The sequence below is a fragment of the Myotis daubentonii genome, chromosome 19 (genome assembly GCF_963259705.1).
Source record: "Myotis daubentonii chromosome 19, mMyoDau2.1, whole genome shotgun sequence".
In the NCBI taxonomy this organism is placed as follows: Eukaryota; Metazoa; Chordata; class Mammalia; order Chiroptera; family Vespertilionidae; genus Myotis; species Myotis daubentonii.
The window spans coordinates 4,216,538-4,243,153 of record NC_081858.1 but is presented as its reverse complement, the minus strand read 5'-3'; the positions used below and the strand labels follow the sequence as shown (position 1 = coordinate 4,243,153).

General features: G+C 60.7%; 1 protein-coding gene across 13 annotated transcripts in view; it reads right to left on the bottom strand.

Moving 5' to 3' along the window:
- GRAMD1B (GRAM domain containing 1B) overlaps positions 1 to 26,616 on the bottom strand; it is a 245,349-nt gene that overhangs the window by 103,207 nt on the left and 115,526 nt on the right. The window contains exon 1 of one of the 13 annotated variants that reach the window (XM_059676851.1): positions 21,862 to 21,885. The exons of 9 other annotated variants lie outside the window; for them this stretch is intronic. The gene's annotated coding sequence lies outside the window, so the exon portion shown is untranslated. 3 more of the 13 variants (XM_059676856.1, XM_059676852.1, XM_059676858.1) reach the window with 3 other exon arrangements.

The window sequence follows — 26,616 nt, the reverse complement described above, 5'->3', positions numbered from 1 at the left end:
GGGGGAGGGACAGCCTCCTCTTCGTCCTCCAGCCAGAACCTCTTCCACACGCCCAAGCGCAGTCAGGAGAGCCCGTGAGGGCGGCAGATGGCCATGGCCACAGCCAGGCGCCTGGTCAGGTGCTCCCCCACCTCCCTGCCCCCTCCCCCGCCTCCCTGGCCCTCCCCCGAGGCATCTCTCCACCCTCTGCCACTATTAGTCACTGGCTCTGGGGTGATGGTGTGAGCTGCAGGCATTGGCCTTGCCTTCTGGTCTGTGCATCTGTGTCAGCTCCCAGCTGGGAGCCCTCCTAACCCCCCAACCCCCTTGACCTTAGGGACCCTTGCGCACCCCTGTCCTGCAGCCCCAAGGTCCACTGCTGGGAGGGGGGAAGGGAGAGAGGGCGGGGAAGGGCGGGCAGAGAGCACAGAGCACCAGAGGCTGACAGACTGTGTGGGAAGCAGGTGGGTCTGTTCATCTCAATGCTTCCTCCGCCTGAGCCGGGACTGACTGAGAGTGCCGGAGCGAAGGGAAAGGACAGACCGCCCCATCCTCTCTGCCCCTCCTTCACAATCTGCTAATCCAGCATGTGCTTCCAGCACCGACAGCACAGGAAGGTCAAAGCCAAGCTCCAGGAGGCTTCATCCCACCCCCGGCTACTTCACTGACACGGAACGGAGGCGCCGGGCTCCCACCGACACGGGCTGTGCACCCCGGCCATAGGGTGGTCTCCACGCTGTGCACCTGCTCCTCACGGCACCAGCGAGGCAGCACTGACCCACACGTACAGAGGAAGAAACGGCCCACTGCCAGGAACTGATCCCCGAGACGAGACGAGTGGAAGCTGGAGAAAAGAGGCCCAGCTGCAGGTGGAGCCCGCCGCCTGGTGCCCAGCCTCCCTTGCTCCACCCGCCCCTCCCGTCAGCCAGGCAGGCAGGAGGGGCTGCCTCCCTCGCTCACCTCCTGCAGAGCCCGCTCCGAGCTCTGGCATCCCTTCTCCATGGAGACTTCCTGGCATGCAAAAGAACTACTTTCCCTGGCCCTGCTGTTTGCAATGGGCACCTCAGAGACACCCTGCCTCCACCTCCCCTTCCCTTCCCCCCCAAATCACTGCTGCCCCTTGCACAGCGCAGCCTGCTCAGGGCTGTTCCCGTCTCCTCCATCAGCTGTCGGGGTCACAGCGCGCCTGCTGCTAGACAGAGGGTGGCCCTAGGAGGCCAGGAAGGGGACAGCCCCTCAGAGAAACCCTGCCAGCAGGAGTGTGGACACGCGAGGCCACGCATTCTGATGACATGCAGACAGAAGAGGGGGCGGGCATCCACTGCCCCACCGCTCCTCCTGTTCCCAGGAGGAAATCGGGTGGCGGGAGGTGCTGGGGACCCAGCACTCTCAAGGGGGAGGGTGGGGGGGCAGCACCCGCACCACAGCCACTGCTGCGCCTCACTCCCCTCCACCGGGGCCTGTGCCTCTCTCAGCTCAGTCACACAGAGCCGCTGCTGCGAACACGCAGGTGAAGGAGTGGTGCCGTGTTTAACAGCGAGCGCCTCCTGGCCAAGGACACGCAGAGTCCGTCCTGGCAGAGAGGCGGCCTCTGACATGACGAGGCTGCAAATGCTGCGCGCTTAGCTGACGGGGCGGACACGGTCCCAGAGCGTGTGCTGCGGCTCCGCCGGGGACGCTGATCAGACTGGAGTTCAGGGCCCCGCAGGACCTGTGTGTGACCTTGAGCCAGTCCCTTCCCTTCTCTCGGCCTCAGCTCCACTGGGGAAACGTGACAAGGACAACAGCCGGAGAGCGTTCAGGGGTCAATGCACAACACGGTGACGCAACGGCGAGTCTGTGCCCGGCGCAGGGACCAGCATCGAGACTGTCCCCACAGCCCACCCCTCACTGAGCTGCGAGAGCAGCAGCCTCCGCTCCTGGGCCCCGCCTCCGCCGCCGCCTCCACCGGAATAACAGTTCTCATGTCCCTGAGTTTGCGGGGGATGTTTTTGTAATTTTATTTGGTAATGTTTCCGTTAGAGCAATCAGCTATTTATTTATCCAACAGTATATCCTTATCGAGGGCCCAATATGTTCATGCCCCAAGCAAATCACGATATTTCAACAATAACTGCAATGTCCTCCCTGGTCTCCAGGAGCCTGTGATCTGGTCAGAACAGCCGGAGGGAGGCGTTTCAGTGAATACCGCGAAGAGTTTAAGGCCGTGGGCTCTGCGAGAGGGCGCGGGTCATCTGGGTACGTCTGCTCTCCAAAGTGAGCGTGGGTCCCTAATCATTGTGCCAATTTCTCAATCAGCTAATGCTGTGGTTGGCAAACCGCGGCTGGTGAGCCACATGCGGCTCGTTGGCCCCTTGAGTGTGGCTCTTCCACAAAATACCACGTGCGGGCGCGCACGTACAGTGCGATTGAAACTTCGTGGCCCATGCGCAGAAGTGGGTATTTTGTGGAAGAGCCGGTATTTTGTGGAAGAGCCACACTCAAGGAGCCAAAGAGCCGCATGTGGCTCGCAAGCCCCGGTTTGCCGAGCCGCTGTTTGCCGACCACTGAGCTAACAGGTAATAGCGAATACTCTCAGGTAACCTATACTAAGTCTGTCTGTGATAATTATTTTTGATTACTCTGGTCTTAACACAAAAGAGTTAGCCAGAAAAAGGATCCAATATTTATTTACCACCCATTATGGAGGCAAGAACTTCCTATTTGCAAGACAGGTGTCAGCAGCAGATGCTTCTGTCGCTGCCAATAGTGCGTGAGTGTGGATGGAGCAGGCTGCACCCCATTGGGCGGAGTCTGACATCCCTGCCCACCCTCAGGGCCTTTTCTCATCAGCGCCGTAAGGTTGAAAAAAAGGCTCAAAAGTATCCTGGACCTTTTACCTCCTGTGTTCTCCTAACATCACAGCCAACATCATGAGCCCGGCCTAGTCATGAGTACGCCGGAGCTCAGGCACTGTGTCCTGCGACCAGAGACCCTCAGTAGGTACTCCTTCCGTACGAAGGCACCAGCCTCCTGTGTGACGCAGGGGCAAAGTGCCGTGTGCACCGTGATGAAGTTTCCACCTGCATCTGCGAACAGTTAAGAAAAATAAGGGCAACCTGATACGTTTCAAAATCTAAATATACTGAATTTCTAAAAATACATATTTTTATTAACTTCAGAGAGGAAGGGAGAAGGAGGGAGAGATAGAAACCTCAATGATGAGAGAATCATTGGCTGCCTCCTGCATGTCCCCAATTGGGGAGGGAGCGCGCAACCTGGGCATGTGCCCTTGGCCAGAATCAAACCCAGGACCCTTTGGTCCACAGGCCAACACTCTATCCACTGAGCCAAACCAGCTACGGACTGAATTTTTAATTTTTAATAACATGTCCTTTTACATTTTGCGTTAAAATATTACTTAAATACTAGACGCCTGGTGCACGAAATTTGTGCAGGCGGGGGAGGGAGATGGGTCCCCCTCAGCCCAGCCTGCACCCTCTCCAATCCAGGACCCCTTGGGGATCAGGTCTAAATCGGCAGTTGGACATCCCTCTCACAATCCTGGACTGCTGGCTCCTAATTGCTCACCTGCCTGCTTGCCTGGTCGCCCCTAACTGCCCCCCCTGCCAGCTTGATCGCCCCTTACTGCCCTCCCTGCCGGCCTGGTTGCCCCCAACTTCCCCCCTCTGTTGGCCTGGTCATCCCCAACTCCCCTCCCCCCCACCCCCGCTGGCCTAGTTGCCCCTCACTGCTCCCCCCGTCAGCCTAATTGCCCCCAACTGTCCCCCCTGCCGGCCTGGTCACCCCTAACTGCCCCCCCCGCCAGCCTAGTCGCCTCTTACTGCCCCCCCCCTACTGGCCTGGTTGCCCCCAACTTCCCCCCTGTTGGACTGGTCACCCCTTACAGGCCCCCCTGCCAGCCTGGTCGCCCCATGCAGCCTGCTGTCCAGTCATTTGGTCGTCCCTCACTAACCCTCTGCTGGCCTGGTCATAGGCAGCCATCTTGTGAGGGTGTGATGGTCGATTTGCATATCACCTCTTTATTATATAGGATGAATAATGGCGGTGATAATTTTATATTTTAGTTTAAGTTTTGCTATCTTTTATAGATAAAATAAATATCTGGCAATTATGCTTCAGTCCACCAACTTTTTCCAATTTCTCTACAAAATCTACATGCATGCAGACTCTGCTATGAACGTGCAGACTCCACTATGAGGCAGGCCTCTGAGCCAGTGACCTCCCACAGCCGGCGACCTCCCCCTCCACTGCAAGGAGAGCCTGCCTCGGAACTGGGCTCCCGCAGCTCAGCGCCCTGCTCACGAGGTGGTCCCTCAGTCGCAGGGGTCCTGACCTAGTATTTTTTTATGATGTCAATGTTATATATAACATATATCACGTTATATTAGTTTAAGAGCACAGCATGGTGATTCAATATGAACACACACACACACACAGTTGACCCTTGACAATACGGGTTTAAACTGCACAATCCACTTACATGTGAATTTTAAAAAATAAACAGGTACACTGCCATAAATGTATTTTCTCCTCCTTATGATTTTCTTAATACAGTGGGGCCTTGACTTACGAGTTTAATTCGTTCTGTGATGGAGCTTGTAACTCAAATTACTCGTATGTCAAATCAAAAAGTGAACGAGTGAGACACGTGATGCTGGGCTGATGTTGTGGCGTTCACTGTGACGATCGCTGCGCCAACTAGCGGTGGGGTATCTGAAGCTGGCTCGTAACCCGAATTTTAGCTCGGAACTCAGAGCAAAAAATCGGCCGAGAGACAGCTGGTATCTCAAAAAACTCGTTAGTCGGGACACTCGTAAGTCAAGGCCCCACTGTATCAATTTTTTTCTCTTACAGCATATAACTCAGTATATAACATATAACATACAAAATACGTGTTAACTGGCTGTGTATGTTGTCTGTAAGGCTTCCATCCAGTCAGCATTAGGCTTTTTAGAAGTTAGGTTTTGGGGAGTGAGGAGTCACATGCAGATTGTCAGCTGTGCAGGGGGGCGGGGGGGAGTGGGGGTTGAGTGCGCCTCGCTAACCCCCACGCTGTTCACCGGTCAACTGTATATTGCAAAGTGGTCACCACAGTACAACTAGTTAACATCCATCCCCACGCACAATGATAGCCCTTCTTCTTACGATGACGGACCGAGCCTTGAATGCTTTCACGACGCCTTAAATACGCCTGTGCTCCCCAAACATACATGTACCGTTACCGAGACTCCCCGACCTCAGACCCCGATTCCCACCATCCCTGAACACCTTCCCCGGAGCCTCAGGGCCTCCGAGCTAGAACGCGGAACCCCCACTGCCCTGCACATCCCCTCTGCCCCGACCCCGATGCCCACCTCACAGACAGCACCACCAGCGGCCACGTCACCCAGTCAGACACTCTTCCATCGCCAATGTGACTGGGTAGAGAGTCATGCCATTCCAGCTCCTGAATACGACTCCAGCTGCTTTCCTGGTGTCGGTTTTTAGCTGCCTTTCAGTTCTGATCCTTAGGCTTGCAGGTATAGCTACCTCTCCTATGTGTTTACTCACCAAATATTAATTGAGCATCTATTACATACCAACTAATATGCTAGATGCTATGGGTGTTGTGACTTAAAAACACACAACCCCTGTCCTTAAAAAGCTTATAGTCTAGTGGGGAAAGATAGAAAGGCATGTAAAAAAATAAATGAAGTGTCAAAGATGGCACAAGATGAGAAAATTATCAATTATTTGCCTACTTTGCAGCCAGGGAGTACTTTTTCAAAAGCACGCCGACCAGTACCCCAGCCCTCCCCACTTTTCCTTTGACAAGCACTTTTTCAGATATAATAGCATCTCCGCGCAGCCTCGGGAGGTGCAAGGCTGCACGGCGTGTCCCTTCCTGCTTGCAACTCCGTTTCAGCACCTGCCTCCTGTCCTCACGTGCCTCCCACCGCTACAGCCTGCCCAGCGACGTGTCGTGGCCTGGGCTCTGCGAGGTCCCGCTGTCCCCTCTCCCACCTCCTGCTCAGCGAACACCTACGTTATCTCGTTTCGTCCTCATAGCAGTCCGTCAGGGTCGACAGCATCACCCTCGCTGACAGATGAGGAAACTGAGGCGAGGAAAGGCCAAGAGGACTCACGCAGGCTCCCGGCACCGGGAAGCGGCAGTGCCACCGTCTGAACCCAGATGTGTTCGACTCCAAATCAGGACGAGCTCGCCCGCCTCTCTGTCCACCCGACAACCCACCCACGCCTCCGTTCTCCTAGGAACCACTTCCTTTGGAAAGCGCTCCGGCCGCCCAGGCATCGGAGCTGCTGTGCTCCCCGATGACCTGGGCTTCCAGGACACCGTTGCTTGCTGCCTCACTGGACTCCCCCAGCCCCCGAGCACCTGCTCACAGCGACCCTGAGCCATCCCTGGAAGGCCCCTCTGCCGCCCTGTAACGGGTAGGGAGTGGGTGCATGAATGCTATCAACCTTCCTCAAGGCTGAAACAGAAACTCTCAGGACCAGTTTATCAGCTACGCATCCAACACAGTCACGTCAGGAATCAGACGGACCGAGTCTGGAACTGCAACCTCAGAAAGAAACGCAGCGCCCAGAGATGTGTGACAGCTCAGACCCCCGAGTCCCGGGGCGCAGCCGCACCCCACAGCCCTGCCCAGGGGCTGGCACAGCCTCTGCAGGTGGTGCCTCCTCCAGGGCCACCCCAGCCAACGCCCCGTCATTCCCGGGCAACTGACTCAGCTCCCTGGGGTTAAGGGAAACCCTGGGCACAGCGCCCCAGGAATGAGGGGGCGGGCTGCGGAAAGGGGGCATTTACATGCACTTGGACATTAGAACGTGATGTCCAGGTCACACGCAAAGGACTTACTGTGAGTCGCCATAAGGCTTTTTACTCAGCAGTCCCACTGCCTTTGCACATTATCTGAGTGAACTCAGCCCATCAGCCGTAACGCATAGGTTCTCTCTGTCCCTGGCCAGCAAAATGCAAACAGGTTCTCTTTTAAAAAGTATTTTTCTTGATTTGTGCAGAGAGAGGAGGGGAGAGGGAGAGAGACAGGGAGACATCGATGTGAGAGTGGAACACCGACAGGCTGCCTCTTGCACGCCTGGCAACATCTTGGTGCCCGGGACACCCAACCAACCGAGCCACCCAGCCAGGGCGCCAACAGCTTAGCTTCTTCAGGGGAGCGTCTCGATCACTCACGGGATCGCGTGAGAGCCCCATGAGGGCACGCTGCCCAGAAAAATGCCGAGGCACGTGACTGCTCGCGGACCTTCCCCGAACGCCCACTCCAGCGCCTCTGCGGCCCAGGGGCCCAGGGAAGACACCTGGACCGGACTCCCTCCCAGGGCTGCGGCCGGAGAAGGTCAGAGGAAAAGGATTCCAGGCTGAGGGTCACTGGCATCGGATCTGACCAATCAGATTCCCTCAGTGGCCCAGGTCCTGAGAGCACAGGCTCGCCTCGGGATGGGCCCGCCCGGGGGAGTCCACCCGTGATCAGGGGACCTGCAATCCGGACTGAGGGGTGCACAGGCCACGAAAACACAGCTGCCTCTGTGTGTCCCCCACCCGCAGACACAAGCACAGACACGCGTGTCCGAACTAACCGGGTGACTCCCAACCCCCACTCTTCCCCAGCACTCGCCACTGCTCCCTGGACAGCCCTGGCCGACCCCAAACCACTTAGAACGTCAGTGCCAGCTGGGCGGCAGGTGTGTAGGGGACGTGAGCCTGGAGAGGGATGGCACTCGACGCAGAGAGGGCAGCACTGCAGTCGCAGCACCCGGAGCAAACTGTTTTGGACCAGGTGCCGATGTCTGCTCCCGTGGCTGCCTCTGCGCCCTGCCAGGGGGCCCAGCACCTGGCACTAGCCATTCTCGGAGTGGGCACTCAACTGTTTGCTGAAGGATGGAAAAGCGAGGGGGAGAGGGACCAAGGCAGGAGGGAGAGAGTGAGTCAGGGAATCGAGGAGTCCAGCGGGGCCTGTTCTCATTTGTTTTTTTCCTCCCTAGCTCCTTGGCAAATGTGACAGATCTAAGCGAGTTAAAACAACAGATGCATGTGGTTTTCACCAATGTGCCGAAGAGGAGATGAAAGCCCAGAGAGGTTAAGTAACTTGGATGGGGTCACACAGCATGTGGGAGCAGGAGGAAGGAGCCAGGACCCTAGTCCTGTGATCCCTGCGACGTGTCCTCACCACTGACACGTCCCTGCCCTCAGCACAGCTGCTCCCTCGCCGCCCACCTCACAGGACACCCAACCTGCTCCAGGAGTCTGCGCCCCGCCCAGTCTCTCCTCTGAGAGGAAGGAGGCCCGGCCACCGGCCAGAGGGCCCCAAAGCCAGGGCGGAGGTGTTCCGGAAGGACGACCTGCCTCCCCTGCACACGGGGCTGGGGCTGGGCTGGGCTGGGGCTGGGCTGGGGCTGGGCTGCGGCTGGGCTGGGGCTGGGGCTGGGCTGCGGCTGGGCTGGGGCTGGGGCTGGGCTGGGGCTGGGCTGCAGCTGGGCTGGGGCTGGGCTGCGGCTGGGCTGGGGCTGGGGCTGGGGCTGGGGCTGGGCTGGGTCTGGGTCTGGGTCTGGGTCTGGGCTGGGGCTGGGGCTGGGCCGGGGCTGGGCTGGGGCTGGGGCTGGGTCTGGGCTGGGGCTGGGGCTGGGCTGGGGCTGGGGCTGGGTCTGGGTCTGGGTCTGGGTCTGGGCTGGGGCTGGGGCTGGGCCGGGGCCGGGGCTGGGGCTGGGGCTGGGTCTGGGCTGGGGCTGGGGCTGGGGCTGGGGCTGGGGCTGGGGCTGGGCCGGGGCTGGGCTGGGGCTGACACACGGCCCTTAGATCCCTCCTCCACTCCCAGCGGCTCAAGCTCCTTGTTTGGAAAAATGCACAGAAAAACAAGTTGCACATTGCAAGCAGGATTCAGGCGAGATTAGAAATCTGTCTCGGGAACGCCCTCCAGCAGCCGTGGGGTCCTCACAACACAGCACCCTAGTCCCATCCCCAAGAGGCGCGCAGGCCAGACTTCCATTGGGGCATCGAGGAGCGGTGGGAGGGAACGGCAGCGGCATCCACCACTCGGACAGGCTCCTCCCAAGCCCCAGGGCCAGCACCTGCCCCGCCCACAGCGACCCCACCCAGGGCTCCTCCCACAGGCCGAGGGAAAGGAGGACGCACAGGAGGTGAACAGAAAGCGTGGAGACGGCACGGCTGGATGAAGGAAGCTCCAGAGTGCGGGGAGGACAGGCAGCAGGGGAAATAAAGGCGAGGGGCAGCGGTCAGGAGGGAAAGAGCAATGACCGGGCGAAGCTCGAGAGGAAGACAGGCCCCGCTGCGGTCACCCACGCCCGCCGGTCACCCCGGCGCAGGGCGCTGAGTGGGACCCAGCCGGCCTCCCCTCCGCGCTCCTCACGCCCCATCACGTCCCTCCGCTCTGACCAGCCTGGTGCTCTGGAGAGGGGGCCGGGGGAGAGGAGGGGAGAGCAGTGAACCGAACAGAAGGTGCAGCGAAGCCACTTACGCACAGTGCGGCCGGCAGCACTTCCATCCTACCTTTGCCGTCGCCACGTCGGCCGGCTCCATGGTTTCTGCTTGGCCTACGGAGCAGCGGCCCCGTCCAGAGAGAAAAGGCAGGGTCACAAACACCCACAGAGGAGCAAACCACCCCTGGGAGGCAGGGAAGCCAGAGGCTCCTGGCCACGCTGGCCCCCTGGGACCGCCTCTGTCGGGGGAGGACTGAGCCCGGGGGTCCCCGGACAGCTGGGGGTCTGCGGGTGCTCCCACCGATGCCCATGGGAGGCGGAGCCAGGGGCATCTCCCCTGCCTGGGACCTCTTCCCAGGAGGAGAGTGTGGGGTTCCACGGGGCGCCCCCTGCTGGGCGCGGGCGCGGGGTGCAGGCCTGCCCTCCCCTCACCCAGCCAGGACCCTGGGTCAAGAGAGGGAGCTCGTGGAGGAGGCCGCTGAGCAGGTGCTGAGCGCAGCAGGAGGGGAGGCGGGGGCCGCGGGGGGCCGGCGTGAGAACCCCAAGAAGAAGGTGCGGCACTCAGACCTCAGGCGCAGGAGCTGCTGTGCAGGGCGGTGCTGAGCCGCAAAGCCGCGCGGCACAGACTGAGGAGCAGGGGGGACGGCCGGGAGCACTCACCTTGCAGTAACATTCACACTGACTGAGGCCTGCGCGGGAGCCAGAGCGGGCGGCTGGCACCCCCACTCCGCTCTGCTCCCCAAGACCGGCTCAGGGCCTCTGCCCGAGGATACATGCTGCGGCGGTGGCTGGATCTGCGGGCCCTGCTCTCCGCGCAGCTGATTGGAGGAGCGGGATGACTTCATCCGGCCCCATTCATCACTCCAGGCTCCTGCCCAGCAGGGACGCGCTGCGCAGGCTGCGGCCTCCTCTCCTCCCGGCCCATTTACCAGGCGCCCGGGGCAGGCTGTGTGGGCGAGGCCGCCGGGGGCAGGGGCAGCGCACCCAGGCCCTCAGGGAGGAGGGGGGCAGGCTGCTCGCATTTCTACCTAAAACACGAGGGTTCGCTACTGTGAGCTTCTGCTGGAGCTGCCACCACGAAAATGCAGGAGAGCAGCCCCCCGCCCGCCCCCCCCAAACCAGCCAACAGGTGGCACGTCGTCCTTCCTGCTAGAAAGCTGAGCAGCCGGCTTCAGAGCGATTCCCCCCAACCCCCGCCCTGGCCCGGCCGGGCCGAGAGAACGAACTATGGGAACACAGAGGGCTTCCTCCGGCGCCCCGTCCACCCCGCCTTCCTAGCATCACCCGGCTCCGCTCGCTGTGCTGTGAGCTGCCCCGCAGAAGGGGGAGCTCCTGAGAGAAAGGACGCCCTCACTCCCCCTCCCGCGTCCTCCCACCCCACACCCCATCCAGCCCCTACAGCCTAAGGCACCGGCAAAGGGTAAACTGAGGAAACCATGGAATGAAAGCAGCAGCAGTGATGGCGTGCTCCCGCCCCTGGCCACCTCCACTCCCCTCACCTTCCCCTCGGCCTGGTTCACACCTGCCCCCCCAGGAAGCACAGGCGGGGCCCCGACCACACAGCCCGGAGAGCTCTCCCTAAGACAGACAACGCCAGTGCCCCACCCCCATTGCTTCACCAGCGTCTGTGTCTGGCTGAGCGACAGGAACAATAGTAGTAACAGCCCCCATTGGCACAGGCCCCATCACTGACAATGCATTTCCGGTTTGCTGCCTCATCTGAAAAGCAAGCGGCCCGGTGGGGTCAGCACTGCCTCCGTTTCGGGGATAGTTGTCCGTTTCGGGGATAGTTGTCCGTTTCGGGGATAGTTGTCTGCGTGGCGTGGCGTGACGGGCGGTGACCCGCCCAAGGGCACACAGCAGACTGGACTTACGCTTCAGTCCCGCCCACTGAATGGCACTCCCGCCAACACCCCCGCTGCCCCCCCGACCGCTGCCCCAGCTCCTGCTCCCCATCACAGGGAGGTGATAAAATCTCAATTAATTTGGGATTTCCCTTTGGCACCCCCTTTTTTTTTAAAGATGGCAAAGTTATACTTAAAATGATAAGAAAATACATGATCAAATACAGGAAAAAAATCCCGGGCCTATCCATAGGTTAGTGCATACATTTAACAAATCTGTGTCCAATGGGAACTGCTTTTAGAAAGCATCATGAGCCCTGGCTGGTGTGGCTCAGTGGGTGGAGCGTCAGACTGCGGACCGAAGGGTCTGGGTTCGATTCCCGTCAAGGGCACGCACCTCGGTTGCAGGCTTCTTCCCTGGCCCAGGCACTGGTTGGCGCGTGTGCAGGAGGCAACCAATTGATGTGTTTCTCTCACATCGATGTTTCTCTCTGTCTTTCCCTCTCTCCCTAAAAATTAGATGGAAAAATATCCTCGGGTGAGGATTTAAAGAAATAAAAAATAAAAAATAAAAAGAATCCTGAGAGACTCACTCACGGTTACTTTATTTAGGCAGAGAAGCAGAACAGGACACCTGACCAAACTGGCCGACTCGCGAGATTAAAACGGAGGGAAAAAGGCTGCGACCCTGGTTGCCAAAGGCACATCTTTTCCAGACACATGCACACAGCACACACCACTCTGCTTGTCCCGGGCGCGGGCCACGGTGAGCCAGCCGAGGTCCACAAGCCCACACAAAAAGGGCAGGGAGGCGGGCAAGGGAACAGCATTTAGGCCAACGGACTGGTTTCCTGGTCCTCACTGCCGGGTAAGAGGCTTTGCTGGCACCACAGTACAGGTATCCCTTCGTCCCCCCCAAACACACACAATGGTGTGGGGGCGCCAGTCCCACACGTGTCCTCTGCTGGGGCCTCTAGATGTCCCTCCGGCCGCTGCTTGGCCTGCCGTCCTCTCAGCTCCTGGGCTGACAGTCACATGTACAAACAGATGGAGAGCAGAAGGCTGGTCCCTGAGCGAGGATGTTCTGTTTTGTCAGAATCACACGGAAATCGGGCTCATGTTCGGAGCCTCATCCAGTCCCCCCAGTGACTGAGCACATCCCCGCTCGGGCGTTAAAGGCATCCAACAGCCCCACAAGGGTGAGCACAGCGAACAGCTTCACGAGAGCTGCTCAACCAGGAGCATCCGTGTCTGTTTCACCAAGCGATTCATGTCCTGAGCTCAAAGCAGCAAGGGGAGCGCTGTCAGCCCGCCCAGAGCAGACCGCCTCCGGGCGGGCAGAGGCGAGGGGGGGATATGCTAGGCCGTCCTGAGCGCGGAGAGAAGGAACCAGGCCCAGGTTCAAGCCAATCCCAGAAGACGGAAAGAGGGTGCCTGCCGGGAACCAATCCCAGCGTGTCATCATTTCAAGAGTTTCATCAAAAGGCTGATGAGACTTGGGGACTCAACAGGGTTGAGTCACACATGGAGTCACCTGTTGGGAATGGCTAAAGGCATTTCCCCAAACCTGAATAGGAAACTGATTGTGGCTGCCAGACAGTTAAAGGGCGTCTTAATCTACATGTTATTGCCTCCTACTGGCCAAGCACCTGAACAGCTGTTGGCTATTCCCCAAACTGACAATGCCTCTGTACCCTTTGAAACCTTACCCTTTGAAGTGTCTTATCTCCACCTTGCCTTAGGACAAGCAAGAGTCCTAGACAAGGAGGGAGTCTTCAGTTCCTTTAGCTGAAGGTCCTCTGACCCCCAAAGCCTTTCAAAATTATATCTCGTCTCCGGACTCTTTATTAGTCCCCGGATTTCTATGTCATCTACGCACAGCGCCTTTTCCAGATTCCTGAACCCTTCCTGATGCTGGGACAAGAACCCCGGCAGGTGACACAGAGGGAAAGGGCAGATGGACGCGTGGGGCCTCATGGAGCGGCCACTGAGCGGCACCTCAGCTCCTTACGAGACGGAGCCCGCCTGCCTCGCTCCTAGAGCACAAATAGCTCAACTCACACATTTGCTCTTCGAGGGAGAGACCAGGCCAACATTTAGTGAAAAGATAGGTCATTCGATAGACCAGCTTATAATACCGTTTTCTCCACCGGGCACGTCTTTCTGTGATTGCTTTGCCCTAAGTGTGACATGCTAAGCCTTCATCACTGTGCCTAGGTGCCAGGTTAGGGAAGGGGAAACCCCGAGGCCCGAGGAGCCTCTGAGCTTTGTGGGGGGACCAGGACCGTCCAGTGTGGGGGGAGCAGCGCAGGGGCGGGGGGCGGCGGGCTGCACTGCTCCCTTAGGAAAGGCTGCCTGAGGGTGCGGGGCGGCGGCAAACCCCGGCAAAGCTGCTTCCAACCCCAGTCAGAGAGCCTCCGGCTGCGGGGAGCCTGGGTGAAGGGTAGTGGCGAGGCTTGTAGGATGGGCGGCTGGACCCCGGCCTGTCCCAGACTGCAGCTCTGGGTCAGGTGCTCTGCCCACAGCGAACCTTCTGCCCCGCGTCTGCGTGCTGAGCGGGAGCCACAAACCGGCAACGAGGCGGGCGAGGCTCGCGGAGCCACAGGACCCGGAGCAGGAGCGCCTGCCCCACGAAACCTAAGCGCCCCACAGAGCTGGTGAGGGTGGCAGCGGCTGGACAGAAAACCAACCCACCTGCGCTTTTTTATTTATTTTTTAACCATCAGAGAAAGTTTCTTTAGAAAGTCACAGAGGTGGAAGAAATGGGCTCAGGAAAGAGGTAACAGAGGCAAAGTGGGGGGCGGGGCTGGAGCTCCTGGAAAGAGAAAGGCCAGGAAAACACCTTGGGGGGGTGGGGGGGCAGGGCAGGCTCCACCCAGAGCTGCCAAACCACCTGCTTTTCAGGTGAACGAAGACATGAGAACAGCGAGGCAGGCAGTCCTTCGAATAAGAAAAAGGCCGAGAGGGAATAAGGAAAAGCAGGACAACAGCATGACCTTCGGCCGTGCTGAAGGGCGGGGGCGTCAAGGGGGGCGGGTAGGGAAATGGGGAGGAGAGGGGCACCGAAGAACAAGACAGGAGACAAAATGAACGGAAGAAGGAAAAGACACAAAGAAAACCAGGGAAGGTGATCAAGTTGCAGGTGGGAGGAGAAGGGAGACGAAGTACCAGCTCTCCGTGGACATTTCCACGGAGGACCTGACTAAGGCGTCCGGAAGGGACTCGGATGGACAGGACCTGGACAGGAACCGCTCCCAGGAGAGGCGGCAGCTGGGCTGCCAAGTTCAAGGCCGATGCCTCGCAAAGCTGCGCTGCCCTCGGGAGAAGCCTTGGGCCGGAGTGCAAGGCGGGCAGGAGGGGTTAGAGACGGGCGGTAGGCAGGCTCCAGGAGGAAAGGAAATGATCCGAGGGACCAGTCACTTACAGTCCTGCCCCCCTCACCTGGGGGGGGGGAGGAAGTGTCGGAGGAAGGAGGGGGGTAAGCAGTGCAGCCTCACGCAGACAGAGGAACAGGGCAGGGCCGCCTCCCACACAGCTCGCCCGGGGATGCGCGGAGCTCAGGCGAGACTCCGGGGATCTCCGCTGTATCAGTGCCATTTTACACGGTTCCTCACAGAAACAGAAGCAGGCGGAGGGCAGACCCGCTCCCGATGTCACGGCACCCTCTCCGTCTGCCGGCGGAGCTGACGGGCTGTGTGGGGGAGTGGTTACATCTAGACACGCCCGGATTCCGCGTCCAGCCCCCCACCTGACAGCGTGTGTCTCATACAAGGTCCCAAACCTCTCTACGCCTCAGTCTTCTTATCTCTAAAGTGGAGGTAACAGTGATACTATTTCATAGAAAAGGGTGAGCTTTAAATGCGTGCGGTGATTGACAGGTAAGAGACACCTTCAATCGCTGTTAACGGAAACAATGTCGCCTTTACAGTGACTATGCAGGGTGCTCCGGGGCTGGGACAGTGGGGACTCCATGAGCCCCCAAACCTCCAATCTGCACCTGGTGCCCGTGCAAAGCTGGCTGGCCTGCCCCAGCCCCTCGCTTACTTACCGTCTCCACAGCCAGCCACACCTCCTGCAGCCCAGTCCCCGCCTGTAACTCTGACAAACCTGAGCAAGTGCTTCAGAGATGGAGAGAGGGCTGGATGCATGAGGCAGACCCCTGCCCGCTCCCTGCCTGCTCCCTGCCCCGCGTTCCTCGGCTTGTGCCAGTTTCCACCAAAGACCGCAGCCAGGCTGCAGGGACCGAGCTTCCGCACCGGGCAGGGCTGTTTCTCCCTGTCTCTCCTCTCCCTTCCACTCTCTCTAAAATCAATGGGAAAATACCCTCGGGTGAGGATTAACAACAACACAAGATGAGGTGACAGACTGGGCCCAGACCCCTGGACAGTCGGGGAGCAGCCTCAGGGCCCCTACTGAGGGGAGGTTCAGCTCCCACTTCCCTGAGCAGCTGCGGGAAGGGGGGGGGAAGGTGTGGGAAAGCTCTGTGCGGGAGTGCTGTCCTTCAGCAACAGGCTTCTTCCGGGGAACCAGCTGGAAGGTGCGGTGACACATCTCCACCAAATCCTGGAGCCGAGGCTGGGGAGGGGTGCCAAGCCGGCGACACGAGGGACACACGAGGGGCCTGCTGCCCCTGCTGCCCTCCAGGCGGGCCTCGGGGCCTCCCCCGGAGGACACAGGCTCCCTCCCGCCACAGGCTGCGAAGCTGGGGGCCAGGGGCTGGAGGGTGGGAGCACAGGGGGAGATGATGTTTCAATATCCCAGGAAGAATTCACTGGCCCCAGAGGAGTCTCGGTAGAGGGCCTACAAGCACCCACAAACCACCTGCAGGGCTACGGCCAGGCGTTCTCCTCCGGCAGCTCCGCCCGCGTCCTCTCCTCCTGCCACGGAGCAGCCCTGCGGACAGCCCGCCCTCCACCGTGGAGGGAGCCAGGCCCCGGCCACCCCTCTGGCCTCGGCACAGACCTCACTCCTGAGGAGGGACCAGTGGCCGCCCCTCCTGTCCAGCCGAAGGACGCCGCTGGGGTGCTGGCGCCCCAGAGAGAGGGAGGGGAGAGCTGCAGCCCTGCCGATGCCACCTGATTCGAATCAAGAGGAACAGTTTCGTTCTGCAGTTTAGGAATCACGAAACCGAAAAACGCACCAGGAAGTGTCAAAGATGTACGGGAACTTCCCTGCATGTAACTTGTCAGTTAGAATCCTAAGGCACTTCCCCAATCAACAAGGCATCGGAGACAGACGGTTAAAAGGTAAAAACAAGTATGTGGCCCTCAGGCGTAGCTAACTGGCCATTCGGAACCACGGTCCACTCTCCTTGTCAATGTGTTCTGTCTGGTTTTGAAGCTATCTAAGAGATAACCTTCGTTACAGACACCCCAAGTGGGGAGCTTGATTCTAGGAAGCTGGTAACGGAAGGTCAAGGGATATGAGGAAGGATAGAGGGTCTGCCCTGGACGCCAAGTGCCCCAAGAGCCACGCGTGCCCTTTCTCCAGGGGAGTCATGCAGAGCTCAGGTCAGGACACTGGGCGAGTCTCAGCCCCCACTCACCGGGAGTGGAGTGGCAGGGACCATCTAGCAAAGGGGGGAGAGTCACTTCCCTGCAGGGTTGCCATTGGATGAAATAAGGTAGGACAGTGCTGAGCACATCAAAGCCCTTAAAATAGCAGCTGTTATTATGACTAACTAGAGGCCTGGTGCATGAAATTCACGCACGGGGCGGCCCCTTGGCCTGGCCTGCATTCAGGGCCATCTTCCCCAGCTGTCTGCAGCCGGCCCCACCCCCCACCCCCACCCCCACCCAACCCCGGTTCTCCGTTCACCATTGGGTGATTGGAGCCTACGGCCCGGGGAAGGGACTGAGATGTTGGCCGTTCCCACCCACTCGCTGGTCCTGCACCTGCCACGGGTCGCCCTCTGTGTGTGTGGCGACCAGCAGGGTGGGGGCCTTGGCCTGGCACCGCCCACATCCCCCGCCACCCACCCCCGGTTCCCTGTTCATCAGTGGGCGACTGGAACCTGCTGGCCAGGGAAAGAGACAAGAGGTGGTCAATGAGCCTCCTAGCGACTGGTCGAGCGGTCGTCCTGGTCATTTGCCGTTAGGGTCCATTTGTATGTTACCCCTTTCTCATGCAGGATAAGAACAAATGATACCTCAGCACTGATACTGAGCCCGCAAACTACGTACACACGCACTGTGTCTGGGTTTGCTCCTCTCCTTTGTAGATCTGCAGTGGTTTCCTGCAGTAATAGGTTTCTTACTGAAAAAGACTCTAATTAACAACCTTAGCAAATGTCCCATCCAGAGTTACGCACAGAGGCAGACAGCCCCGATGTGGGCACTGCAGAAGAAATGCGTGAATTCGGAAAACAGAGAGCACTGGCCCTTTAACCCCTCCCCGAGGCCCCTGACCCATGACCCAGGCCTGTGTTCTCCGCCTCGTCTGCAGGGACGGGGACAGAATCTCTCGGCAGATGGGAGCCCCCTTCGCGCCGGCGGCCAGACCAGGACACAGGCAACAGCGCGTGTCACTTCTGCGGGAGGGAGTGGAGCAGGAGAAGTTGTTCACTGGTGGATCCCAACGCAACTAAACGAATAAACCAAGAGTTTCAGAAGTCCAGCCCTGCCGGCGCGGCTCAGTGGCTGAGCATCGACCTATGCACCACGAGGTCGCTGGTTTGAGTCCCAGTCAGGACACAGCCCAGGTTGTGGGCTCGCGCCCCAGTAGCGGGCACGGAGGAGGCAGCCAAGCGCTGTTTCTATGTCTCTCTCTCTTCTCCCTTCCTCTCTCTCTAAAAATCAATAAAATAGCCCTGGGATATTTGGCTCAGTGGATCGAGTGTTGGCCTGTGGACTGAGGGGTCCTGGGTTCGATTCCGGTCAAGGGCACATGGCTGGGTTGCAGGCTTGATCCCCAGTCGGGGGCGTGCAGGAGGCAGTCGATCAATGACTCTCTCTCATCATTGATGTTTCTTTCTCTCTCTCCCACTCCCTTCCTCTCTGGAATCAATAAAAATATATAAAAATCAATAAGAACATATATATATTGTTCAAGTCCAACCTGAGTTCGGTACTAGCTCACTCCTCAGGCTCACACAGGAATGGCCCCGGAGCGCCTGTGTGTGCCCAGAGGGAGCGGTGTCACACCCTCCCCGCGGCCCTCGCCTCGCCCAGAGGGGTCCTCTGGGTCCTCTGGGGTCTCTCCTATCCGCTGGAGGAGCTCCCCCTTCACACGGAGAGAAGGGGAGAGGGGGGAAGCCCAGCCGCTCACGCCGGCACCGGAGGACAGGAAGACCAGAGCACTGGGCATCCACGTAGTTGGCGGCCGCTGAGCTGACGAGATTCACTTAACGACACCTGCCCAGCTCACCCCTCCCTCCGCCACGGGCGCGAACCTCGGCTCCGCAGAGACAGCGAAGGGGAAGCAGATGCTACACTCATACCAGCGTCCGGGCGAGGGTCTGCCAGAGGCTCCCAACCTGGTGCCCCCGGTCAGGCGTGGGCACTGGCCCTCCCCCACCCCGTCCACCCCGTCCCATCCGTGTTAAACCGTGTGCCTGACACCGCTAGGGCAGGGCAACAGGCTTCCCAGGGGGGTCTCCATGCTCCCCGTGCGGATCCCTGGGCCTCAGAGCGAGAGGCCTGGATGCTGCCTCCCAGTGACTCGGGAGGTCCTGAAAGCCCTGGAGGTGCGGCTCTGCCCCAGGGCCCGGCCTCCTCCCAGGGCCCGGCCTCCACCCAGAGCTCACCCTCTACCCACGGCCCGGCCTCCTCCCAGGGCCTGGCCTCCACCCAGGGCCCGGCCTCCACCCAGGGCCCGGCCTCCACCCAGAGCTCACCCTCTACCCAGGGCCCGGCCTCCACCCAGGGTCCAGCCTCCATCCAGGGCCCGGCCTCCTCCCCGGGCCCGGCCTCCTCACAGGGCCATTATCCGGGGCCAGGAGCACAGGAAGAGAAGGTCAGAACTTGTGTTTCCTTTTCGCCTCGTCCTTTTAAATTTCTGCCTAACTACACAGTAAACAAGACACTCAGTACAGTATAAACCAACACACTGTACATCATACTGATGGTCCAGGCTCCACATTTTTCCCTAGGGGTTTCGCCGCCGAGATGGAAGAGCAGCCCGTGGTCTCTGCACGGAGCCGTTAGGCGTCGGTGATGTGTTGAGAGGAGAACCCACGGGCCTGGGCCTCCCCCTGCCAGGAAGAGGGCGCCGGGATGCAGCCCAGAGCCGCACGCCTGGCCTGCGACGGAGCCCGAGCCTCTGCGATGCCCCGCTCATGCCGCCTTCCCCGGCCGGCAGGACAGGGCTGCTCCCGCAGGAAGCAGAAAAGCTGGGAGATGAGATGTTGCCAGTCGTCCCGGCTCCACTGTGCCGGGCAGGGGCAGCGCCGTGTGCCGGGCTATAATTAACCCCTTTCCCGGCAGAGAACTGCAGCGGCAGGAGAAACCGGGGCAGGTGATGCCACACCTGCCTGTTCTGCTGAGGCAGGGAAGCCGCCTGGGTGCAGAGAGCCGCAGACCCGGCGGGGGCGGGGGTGGGGATGGGGAAGGCAGGTGCCCGCGTGTCCCCCGCCGGCCACAAGCCAGAGCCTCGCCCGCCTGACATAAGGCCTCCTCCTCCCTGACCACCACGTGTGCTGTCTTCCCCAAGGCCAAGCGAGCCCCCCGCCAGCGGTCCCCAACCTTTCTCATCCGTGGCACGCAGGAGCTAGCTGCCAGGATTCCGTGGCACACCAAAAACATACTTTTTGCCGAGCAGACAAAAAAAAAGAATAGGTATCATTTGGATTCATTCGCACCAGATGGCTGTTGTCGTGCTGGCTGCTGTCAGTTTTATCTGACAAACAATGGGAGAAGCGGTGGGTGCCTCTCACTAGAGTCAGGCGCTGCGGGTTCTAAGGTTTTCTTCAGCGCATGGGCTGAACGTCGCTGCCCTGAGCCAGTGAGTGTGTGAGTCAGAGAAAGGAGGACCCGCGAGGGGCGGCCCCAGCTCAGACCACCCCAGGGCCCCGGCGCTGTCGGAGGTCAGCAGAGGCGGAAGGGCACTGAGTGGCCCTCCATGTGGGGCACGGCCACAGCCAAAGCCGCAGTGACTCCCATGTGCATTGACTCAACTGATACTCACGGAGCCTCTGGCTCTGTGCTAAGTGCTGGGTGCACAGCAGTGACTAAAGCAAAGACCGCTCTTAGGAAGTTTAGGGACTAGTGGGGACACGGACAACAACCAGGCACGGTTATGACACGGTGAGTGCTAAGGTGGACGGAAGCTGGAAGTGAGGACCCGAGCTCACCCGACGGCTGCCCTGGCAACAAGGAGCCGTCAAACGTCGCCTCTCACGGGCTCACTCACGGCCAATCCAAGCCCAGGTCTGCGGCTACACGTCCCCCGTGGCTTCGCGCTCACGTCCACCCGCCTGCCATCGCCCCACGCACAGGCCTCCTGGCAACACTCACCACAGCGTCGGACGCCTGTGCGGCCCCTTCCCCATTTTATCCATTTCGATCCCCACAATCTCCACGAAGGAAACACTATTACCCCCACTTTGATGGACGGACACAGGTTTGGAGAGGATGCCGTGATTTTGTGAAAGCGCACAGCCAGTCGGTGGTGGAGAGACCAGGCCTTCGGTGTGTTCCCACGTCCCCCACCACAGCAGACAGGCCCGTGTGCCACCAGCGCCCCCCGGGGTCAGAGAAGCCCCGGCTCCGTCACCGCCTGCCTGCTGCCCGCTTCCTGCTGCCGGCCGTGTGCAGGCTCAGCCTGGGGAGTCAGGCCTGGCGAAGTCACCTCCTCAGATAAGGACAGTCTCCGTCCCACCCCAACTCCTGACACGGGAACACCCTGGGGCTAAACACACGTGGGCATCTATGCCTGTAAGCACACACATGTGTGTTAGATGAGAGAGAGGGGGGGAGAGAGGAGAGAGAGAGAGAGAGAGAGAGAGAGAGAGAGAGAGAGAGAGAGAGAGAATCAAGACCAGTCGGCACCCACCTCTAGCCCCTCCCTCTGACACCCTTAGACTCTCTCCTGTCTTCTTCTTCCTTTCCTCTCCTCATTCCATCTGCCCATCTTTCCTTTCGATCTCTGCTGTTTCACTCCCACCAAACAAAGAACACAATCTGTCCGAGTTGGCATGCCCCCTCCCCAGTGCCCGCCAGTTAACTCTGATCCTGGGGCTGCACCTCTTTCCCCTCCAGCCCCCCCACCCCCCCCGCCGCCTGCCCCTCTCTCCCCAGTGCCCGCCAGTTAACTCTGATCCTGGGGGCTGTGCCCTCTTTCTCCTCCAGCCGCCCCCCCCCCCCCCCGCTGCCCGCTGCCCCGCTGGGCACAGAGGCCAGGCGACAGCACGGCCAGCAGGAGCCATGGCACCAGCCCTCCCGGCCAGGCCACGTGAGGGAAGCTCGCCATGCCTGGGTGCCCAGCCTCCCTGCTGCCTGCTTGAGTTCCCGTTCAGAGCGAGCCCCGATGAGTGGGCACAGAGCTACCCGCCCCCCCCCCCCCCCCACACACACACCAGCCCCTAAGTCAGGTGAGCACCCTTCTCTCCAGCACCTTCTCTATGGACCTCCAAGCTCCTTACCAACTGCAGGGAGTTACATGGCAGAGGAGATCATGGCCCCGCAGCCTCCTGGGGGACACGGCGAGGCCCTGCCCAGCACCCACCCACACCAGGGCCCCCGACATCTGTCCTGTCCCTTCAGCCTCTTGCAGCAAATCACTGACTCCCTCCCTCTTGGGAGCCGGTCCCCTGGCCAGGCCTCCAGTCTCCCCAGCGTGGGGGGGGGGCCAACTCCACAAGCGCTCGGTCTGGGTCCAGAGTCCCCGGGACCCAGCCGGCCCAGCCCCCCCACGCCCATCCGCCTACCTGGCTCGGGGAAAGAGCAGCCTCCTCAGGGAAGAGACGCGGCAGAGGCAGGCCTGCCGCACGGCCGAGCTGCAGGGGACGGGCTCCGGGCGCAGGCTGCGCACCATGCTGGCTCAGCGCGGGGCCCGCCGCATGGCCCCGGGGCCTCGACGGCAGGGGCCACCCCGAGCCGGGACCTGCTGCCTGGGCCGCCCCTTCGGCGTCCACCCTGCTGCCCGCGACACCAACCAGCAGGTGGAGGGCCCGGGAGGCGGGCAGCCCGAGGCTGTGTGACCCGGGTCCCCTCTGCCCTCAGCCCGAGCCACAGCCCCGAACAGAGCCCTCCGCCATGCCCACATCTGGCAGCACCGGGCACTTGGTGCGTTTCCTCCTCTCTTTGTCCTCAGACGGAGGGAGGACGGAGCTGCACCTGCGGGTGATGTCAGCTGGTGCAGGAAGGGGGGCTGGCGGGCGCCGCTCCCCACGGCTCCTTCCTCGTGGGGAGGGAGCTGACAGGGCGATCACCTGGTGTCCAGGGGACCGTGGGGATTTCAGGGGCCAAGCAGGTGGATGGAGCCGGAGTGCCCTGGAAATGTGCTATTTTGGGACAAGTTCTGGGCTAGAATCAGCGGAAATGAAAAGACCTCTCCGTCTGCTGGGAAGGTGATGGCAGGACCTGCGCTGGGAGCACGCCTGCACCCTGCCCCAGCTTCAGCTCAGAGGCTGCCTGGGGCCCGAGCCCTTAGCTGCCTTTCTCCATTTGTTCAGCGCGAATCCCACACACATGGGAGAGCCCTTACTCTGCGCCAGCAAAGCAGACACAGTTTCTATCCTCCGGGGGCGCATGGGCCAGAGGGGGACAGAGAAGTAAACCAAAGCGTGCACCACAGAGCAGCTGCTGACGGGATTAACCGCAGGGGGCTCCACACCTGTCACCTGGGCCCGACACAGCTCACCTCCCGTCCCAGCACAGCCCCTACCACACTGTCACCTGGGCACAATGCAGCTCACCTCCCGTCCCAGCACAGCCCCTACCACACCTGTCACCTGAGCACAATGCAACTCACCTCCCTTCCCAGCACAGCCCCTACCACACCTGTCACCTGGGCGCAATGCAACTCACCTCCCGTCCCAGCACAGCCCCTACCACACTGTCACCTGGGCACAATGCAACTCACCTCCCTGTCCCAGCACAGCCCCTACCACACTGTCACCTGGGCCCGACGCAGCTCACCTCCCCGTCCCAGCACAGCCCCTACCACACTGTCACCTGGGCCCGACGCAGCTCACCTTCCCGTCCCAGCACAGCCCCTACCACACCTGTCACCTGGGCCCGATGCAGCTTACCTCCCCATCCCAGCACAGCCCCTATCACACCTGTCACCTGGGCGCAATGCAACTCACCTCCTTGTCCCAGCACAGCCCCTACCACACCTGTCACCTGGGCACAATGCAACTCACCTCCTTGTCCCAGCACAGCCCCTACCACACTGTCACCTGGGCACAATGCAACTCACCTCCCGTCCCAGCATAGCCCCTACCACACCTGTCACCTGGGCACAATGCAACTCACCTCCCGTCCCAGCACAGCCCCTACCACACCTGTCACCTGGGCGCAATGCAACTCACCTCCCGTCCCAGCACAGCCCCTACCACACTGTCACCTGGGCACAATGCAACTCACCTCCCGTCCCAGCATAGCCCCTACCACACCTGTCACCTGGGCACAATGCAACTCACCTCCCTTCCCAGCACAGCCCCTACCACTCCTGTCACCTGGACCTGACGCAGCTCACCTCCCCGTCCCAGCACATCCCCTACCACACCTGTCACCTGGGCCCGATGCAGCTCACCTCCCCGTCCCAGCACAGCCCCTACCACACCTGTCACCTGGGCCCGACGCAGCCACCTCCCCGTCCCAGCGCAGCCCCTACCACACCTGTCACCTGGGCACAATGCAACTCACCTCCTTGTCCCAGCACAGCCCCTACCACACCTGTCACCTGGGCACAATGCAACTCACCTCCCGTCCCAGCACAGCCCCTACCACACTGTCACCTGGGCACAATGCAACTCACCTCCCGTCCCAGCATAGCCCCTACCACACCTGTCACCTGGGCACAATGCAACTCACCTCCCGTCCCAGCACAGCCCCTACCACACCTGTCACCTGGGCGCAATGCAACTCACCTCCCTGTCCCAGCACAGCCCCTACCACACTGTCACCTGGGCCCGACGCAGCTCACCTCCCCATCCCAGCACAGCCCCTACCACACTGTCACCTGGGCCCGATGCAGCTTACCTCCCCATCCCAACACAGCCCCTAACACACCTGTTACCTGGGCGCAATGCAACTCACCTCCTTGTCCCAGCACAGCCCCTACCACACCTGTCACCTGGGCCCGACGCAGCTCACCTCTCCGTCCCAGCGCAGCCCCTACCACACTGTCACCTGGGCCCGACGCAGCTCACCTCCCCGTCCCAGCACAGCCCCTACCACACTGTCACCTGGGCACAATGCAGCTCACCTCCCGTCCCAGCACAGCCCCTACCACACCTGTCACCTGAGCACAATGCAACTCACCTCCCGTCCCAGCACAGCCCCTACCACACTGTCACCTGGGCACAATGCAACTCACCTCCCGTCCCAGCATAGCCCCTACCACACCTGTCACCTGGGCACAATGCAACTCACCTGCCTGTCCCAGCACAGCCCCTACCACACCTGTCACCTGGGCGCAATGCAACTCACCTCCCTGTCCCAGCACAGCCCCTACCACACTGTCACCTGGGCCCGACGCAGCTCACCTCCCCATCCCAGCACAGCCCCTACCACACTGTCACCTGGGCCCGACGCAGCTCACCTTCCCGTCCCAGCACAGCCCCTACCACACCTGTCACCTGGGCCCGATGCAGCTTACCTCCCCATGCCAGCACAGCCCCTATCACACCTGTTACCTGGGCGCAATGCAACTCACCTCCTTGTCCCAGCACAGCCCCTACCACACTCACCTGGGCCCAACGCAGCTCACCTCTCCGTCCCAGCACAGCCCCTACCACACTGTCACCTGGGCCCAACGCAGCTCACCTCCCCATCCCAGCACAGCCCCTACCACTCCTGTCACCTGGGCCCGACGCAGCTCACCTCCCCGTCCCAGCACAGCCCCTACCACACCTGTCACCTGGGCACAATGCAACTCACCCCCCGTCCCAGCACAGCCCCTACCACTCCTGTCACCTGGGCCCGATGCAGCTCACCTCCCCGTCCCAGCACAGCCCCTACCACACCTGTCACCTGGGCCCGATGCAGCTCACCTCCCCGTCCCAGCACAGCCCCTACCACACCTGTCACCTGGGCCCGATGCAACTCACCTCCCGTCCCAGCACAGCCCCTACCACACCTGTCACCTGGGCCCGATGCAGCTCACCTCCCCGTCCCAGCACAGCCCCTACCACACCTGTCACCTGGGCACAATGCAACTCACCCCCCGTCCCAGCACAGCCCCTACCACACCTGTCACCTGGGCGCAATGCAACTCACCTCCCCGTCCCAGCACAGCCCCTACCACACCTGTCACCTGGGCCGATGCAGCTCACCTCCTTGTCCGGATCAGAAGAAGTGAGGGGTGTCCCAGGAAGACTTACGCGAGGCCCAGAAAAGGCGATACAAGAAATGCCCACATTAAAAACACCCAGACCTCATAGTTCTCCCATCGCTTCCTTAGTCTAAGGAGATGACCTTATTTCCTGCCACACGGAGAAAGCAGACCCCCTGCTACCACCCTCCTCACCTCCCTGCACAGCACCTGGGGACTCGCTGCAGCCGCCCGTCACTCCTGCCCCATGGGAGTCCTTTCCCCGTGATCTGGATCCACCTCCCCTTGCCTCACCCGCACACCTCGCTTCCTCACCTCCCCACTGGCCGCTGCCCAGCTGAGCAAGTTGGAATCTCAGGACTAACTCTGATGACCTCCCTTCTCTCTCTCACCCTCTGCCCAAGCCACCACCGATTGTGAATATTTTATCCCCTAAGTCTAGCTTCAATTCATCCACTTTACTTTTTCCGTGACCACCACCCCAACTCCAAGCTACCAACGCCCTTTGCTTGGGCCACTGTAACAGCCTCCGAATGCCTGGCGGATCCCTGCCTCCCGCAGGGCTGCCTGTCCTCTCGCACACTGCCAACCCGCCACCTGGCCCAGCCTCTGCGGGGGTGGGGGGCAGTTAGACCCGGCAGAACGAGGGCGCGGGGCCAGGCACAGGTCCCCAGGGCAGAAAGTCCCGGGGGGGCCGGCAATGAGCCAACGGGGAAAACAAGGACCTCACAGGGTGACCCACCCTCCCGCAGCACATCCCTGTCCGGTGGTTTAGAGCCCCTGCCCCTTCATATCGCTGGCTCCCGGTGGGACCCTGCCCTGGCCTTTCCTCCCCCGGCAGTTCACTGTCATGTGGATTCATGGCCCCTTGGAGGAGGAAGAGGGGCCCGAGAAC